The following is a 5,699-nucleotide window of genomic DNA, read 5'->3' as shown; positions in this document are numbered from 1 at the left end:
GGGTGCTACAGACTTAACAACTGTGGCTCCTGTCTTTGGGTCCCTCTCCACTTGCACTGTGAGCATTCCCAAAACTGTCAAGTAAAAGAGGAGGACAATAGAAAGTCATTGAAGATGTGAAAATGAAAAAAAACAAGTTGCCTCGCTGCCACCAAGAAGTTCCTCAGTGAATTTTCTCACCGAAATGCAAAAACACTCACTTCAGTGCAACAATGCAATTGGCAATATTCAGTGGTGGCAGTAGTTGATGTTGTCAGTTTTCTTTTTAAATTACTGGTATTCAATCGATATTTTTGTATGCTCTTCCAATGAAAGGTGATTTCAGTAGGGGAGTTTCACAGTGAATCACAACGCCTGTCTGTCTGTTGTGTGCGCAGTTTGGGAAAAAAAAAAAACTCGAAAAGAAAAGTAAGCAAGTAGCGTGTAGGTTTCCTGCGAGAGATAATAGCCCACCCTGAGTCTCACCTGAGCGCCCATCCTTCCCGCTTTCTTGAAATTGTCTTTGTGCCATTGCCAGACTATTTCTTCACTGAAACCAAGAAGACATTCTGATCATAACGTAGTTGCATTACAAGCGTCAATACATCACAAACAGACATTAAGCGTGTTGCCCCACTCTATTGCGGTTCATCCTTCACATGTCATGCTACCTTGCATATGTATATATGTCGAGAGAGAGCGTTTTAAAAATAAACAAACCCATACATCTTACGCCACCATCTCAGCTATGCGCACATCCGTTGGATTCGTGCAACATGCCACCAAGTAAATATAACTTGCCAATGGGACTGAACAGGGGTCTTCATGGGGTTTCAAAAGCTCCGCCCAGGACACTTGAGTCAGGCGTTGACTAACAGGCAGGCGGGCTTGGTGAGAGTCTTTCAGAAATGACATGTGGAGGCATGTGGGTGGTGGGGATGCTCCAAGTTTTCAAGTTTAACTGGAGCCATTTGGAGATGAGGAAGAAAGTCAAAAAAATCCAGGGAAACTGTGGCGTGCTGACGATTCAGCGGGAAATGATCCGACAACAGCTGCATTCAAGTCAGCGACGTGAACCAACAACGATCGCACTGCAAATGGACATTATCATAACACGATATCAATATGTACAGTCATGTGATCCTCCGCTTTTTGCATTCCAGCTCTATCACAGATATTCAAGACACAGATTTTTATGGATTATAATAGTATACAGGCAAGTCTGAATTTCAATCTATTTGATTGATGCAAACCTTTTCATACGGAGCAGGTCTCGAACCGTACTCCTTCCACCTGAAGAGACCAGCCGTATTTAGTGTTACAGATTTTTATGGATTATAATAGTATACAGGCAAGTCTGAATTTAAATCTATTTTATTGATGCAAACCTTTTCATACGGAGCAGGTCTGGAACCGTACTCCTTCCACCTGAAGAGACCAGCCGTTTTTAGTCGTAATGTTGTATGCTGCTTGTATGTGTTGCTGCTCTGTATGTTAAAGTAGGAGTTTTTTGAAGGTTCATATTACTGTAACATCAGTGCCAACTTTTATTAGCATGTCTGTAGCATTTCACAGTGTACGTTAGCATTACAATGACCCCGAGGATTCGACAGGTATTCCCAAATCTTGCTTTTTTTTCTTTACCAGTTTGAAAATGATCAAATCAAATAAATTGACCTTTGTTTCCATACTGTTCCACATCACATATCCGCAAAACATCTGTGGAACCCGCTGAGGTATGTCACCCAGAGATCTGTTTGTCACTTTGCAGTTCGAATTCCAACTGTCACAAGTTAGTTTTGAGATACCCAGCACATGTCAAAGTAATGAAATGGCATTCTTTCGTTAAAAAAACAGCAGCCTGCAAAGACAAGTACTTGCACAAATACTTTAACACCTTAGTTCAATATATGACATACGCTAAGATTTCGTTGACGTTTGAACAAAGTATTTCAACCTACTGTCGGGACTGTCATGCCAAGCCATTAGTACTTACCGCTGAGCATACAAATCCTGTCAGTGGCCGCTTCAAGGAAAACTGCATTTAAAAAAATAAATAAATAAAAATTCAAGAGCTCATATCTCGACTGTTGTAGTGATGGCGGTAGGTTTACACCCAGTGTCAGTCTTACTACGGGAACACCCCTTGACACCCGACAAGAGAAAGCTTCTTTTGCATGTGAAGCAGAAGGGGGTTGGGGGATATTTTTACAAGGCACAACCCGACGGATTAAAGTGGGCCGATACAGCTGGCACAGTGCAGGGATGCCGACGGAAATAGTTCAATGACACGGCTCGTAGTACGCATGCCGACGCTATCTGCACCGATGTAAGCTGTAAACATTCTGCGGCCTTCACATTTTTCATCCCAAGTGAGTCACAGGCGTTTGGACTTTTATCACAGAGAGTTTGACAGAAAGAAGTCAAGAAGAGTCCAAGCACACCCCGAAAACCTTTCACAGAGCACTGATTATTTAGCGGAATACGAACTTCGTCTTGGCACATTCACCTCAGGCAGCGCAGATCAGACGAGTCCAGTCGATGGAAGTGACATCCCCAAATGTTTGTACGCTCCGCTTATTTTGACATGAGTTGAAATTTGACATTGGTTAAGGCACACTGAAGACAACTGTCAAAGGGCTGAAAAGAAGGCAAGAGAGCTGTAAGGTGAAGCCAAGGTTTACTTGAGCGTTGGTGCTCTTGAGCCAATACATTCGATCTAAAACGTATTTATAAAATCTATCGATTAAAACTGAACCACCTCTCGAGTCAAAATGACCTGCACACATGCAATCAACAGACGTGCACGCAGGTTTTATACCTTTGGGATATTAGCTGGTGTCCTTTTGTTAGGATAGAGCTTTTGACAAGGACAAAAAAAAAATTTTTTTTGGTGTGTTTTTGGTTTGTTCGACTCCTTGTTTGGGTTTCATTATTTTTAACTAAGTACCAAAGTGAGAGTGAATGAATTTCTTTTCTTCCAAGTTGGAAGTTTTTTTTTGCTGCAGCAAGGAGGAGGAGTAAAAAATATTCCGTTTTACAAACAAATTGGTCACGTCATACCCAGTCTGACTCACTAATCAGGGATTGAAGCTGTTGCCAAAACACTCGATGCCGTCTCTCGGGAAATGTGCAGGCTGGTGATCGATACGCAGCACATTCCTCACATGCATAACTTGCACCCTTGAACCTTCTTCATGCTGGCATCCAGGCAATAAAATGGCAGCCCACTTTAGCGGCACCTGTTTTCACGGTAGTGTCCCGGCCTTTGTCAGATGTTTTCAGGCCAATAGCTTGTACACGGGAAGTGTATTGTCACTTATGAACGGGAAAAAGTCAAGGTGACTTCTACATAATTACAACATAAAATAAATGCAGGAATAAATTGCACAAACTTCAAAACAAAATGTTGTCGTAGATAGAAATGTCTATTGAACTTCCCCGAGTATTCCTTGGACCGCAGTGAGAAACATCAGCCATGCCAGACAACAAGTATCACATCTGTCCAAAACCAAGTTTGCTCGTACTTCATTTTCACAGCCTGCCTACAGCCGTATGTCCCTGAGACCAAAAATTCACATCTCTTCTTTTCCATTTTGAGAAGAATGAACATAATTAATGGCAATAAAAATGTACATGTAGGATGACAGCAAAAGTCCTTGTGATCAAGACACACCGCTGGGATTTTTTTCCCTGTTTGAATATGATGAATATACAGTACACTTATTAAGAAGGTCACTGACAACCCAGGAGGGAACTGCTATCTTCTCATGGCAGCCACTGCATGCACACACACACACACACACACACACACACACACACACACACACACACACACACACACACACACACACACACACACACACACAAATCCGTGTGCATACTTATATACCACCCCGGAGTGAATGCGATTATGATACTGTATGCCGCCTGGAGCTTAATGAGATGAGAAATGGTGTTTTCTTGATGTTTGGTTGGCACTGATGTTGCAGTTTCACAGATGCACAACCTCATTCCCATAATGTGTAAGGCCTGTAGAAGCAGGCTCAAGTGAAGGATGTTAGAAAGACGATCATCGACGTGTGACTCGGAGACACGTTTCTAGCTTAATGGTCTGATGTCGAAAAGAGCGCCGCATTACAAACTAGGCAAGAAGAAGACTTCAAGAGTAAGGTATGAATGAAAGAATCCAAATGGAATGAAATGAATGAATTGAATTTCATTCAGATTGACTCTACAGGAACAGGTGTCCCCATAAGGCATGTGTCCCTTTAAGACAAGTGTATCCATAAAACAATGCACGAGTCCCCTTAAGGAAGGTTTCCATTAAGGCGGTACAAGTTTCTCAATGAGGCGGGTGTCCCCACAAAACAGGTGTCCCTATTAAGGCAGGTGTAACCATAAAGGATTGCAGGTGTCCCCACAAGGCAGTGTAGGTCTCCCTACATTGCATCAAGAGAACATGTAAAATACAGTCTGGAGAGAACAACAAAGAACATTATAGGATAACCACATTGCATTTTGGCAACACCCCTCAATTCCGAGAAGATCTTAAGCAATTGACCTCAGAACAATCTCCTCGTGTACCTGTCTTATCACATTTACATAGCTACTAGGAATGTGAACGTGAGAGTTTCTATTCCTTTCAGGCCCCTTCTACATGTCAGTCCGTTTTATTGGAGTGCAGTTGCCATCCTGCAACACACAGATTGTGAGGCACAGCGTGTGTGTTCCCATGTCTGTGTCAAGGCCTGAATGTGGGCTGATGTCAGTGCAACTTCATCATTGAGTCAAATCAGCATCAAAGCTTCGGCACACAAAGCTGCTGCAGATGGCTGCGACGCGCTTCCTCGCCTTGTTTGTCACAGCAGCTCTGTCAAACACTCGTTAATTAGAAGGAAGCGATGACTCGCTAACAGTTTTTAACTCTTTCCATCTCCTCTTAACCCGTGTCCTCAAGGAACAAACCAATGCAGCATAAAGTTGCACACTGGGGCATGCAACATGGAGACCGGACTTGCTCTCATATTCCCTCTCGAATGCTCATAGAAAGAGATGGGCTTCAAACGAGTCTCAAAATAGATTGCATTCTCATATTGATGGCCGTCATCTTTTGACCATTTAATCATTTCTATCAGATCGCATGACTCCTCGCTCACAGTTCAGTGCTGGAACCTTTTTGCAGAGTGGGCAACCGATTGCATATTGAACATTTGAACGAGCGGACAATATCTCCATAAATGTGAATTTATGAGCCCCCGCTTGACCATATTAGTGGCAGACTCAGTCTCCTAAACGGTCACCTTAGGATGGAGTAATGAATCCGTAATCCGTAGCCTGATCCGTTATGCAGAGGAAGAGAAATGAGGAAGAGGAGTTGTAATGGAGAAAGCAAACATACTTTACAAACTACTTGCGATACGGTGGGGATCGGAACAATATTTGCCAAGAGGCTTTTCTGCTGAAGTGGTATTCGAGTTTGTATTGCTCATTGTATCGACAAAAAACACTTCAGATTCATTTGTGGATTAGAACGCATGAAAGATTCAATGTGAATCCCCGTCTCCCACTTTCCCCTTTTCATCATTCGCCCCCACTTCCGGATGGCCCACCTAATGAGGCGCCCCCGCTTCAGCATGTGGGTGCGTTACAGTCAATCTCAGCAGCCCAGGGCACCAAGCGCAACGCTTGGATCATTGTGTGCTCCATTTTTGAAGGCT

At 43.1% G+C, this 5,699-nt stretch overlaps 1 long non-coding RNA gene across 1 annotated transcript; it reads right to left on the bottom strand.

The window, feature by feature from the left end:
• LOC109529987 (uncharacterized) lies at nt 1-3,358 on the bottom strand. The gene is made up of 3 exons (XR_002170928.1): nt 3,343-3,358; nt 466-988; nt 1-74 (listed from the first exon to the last, which is right to left on the bottom strand). It is a non-coding gene; the product is annotated as an uncharacterized LOC109529987 (long non-coding RNA).
• Nucleotides 3,359-5,699: the final 2,341 nt, after the last annotated feature.

This window comes from Hippocampus comes, unplaced genomic scaffold (assembly GCF_001891065.2).
Source record: "Hippocampus comes isolate QL1 unplaced genomic scaffold, H_comes_QL1_v1.1 scaffold23, whole genome shotgun sequence".
In the NCBI taxonomy this organism is placed as follows: Eukaryota; Metazoa; Chordata; class Actinopteri; order Syngnathiformes; family Syngnathidae; genus Hippocampus; species Hippocampus comes.
The sequence above is the reverse complement of the archived record's forward strand: the minus strand, read 5'-3'. Positions and strand labels throughout refer to the sequence as shown.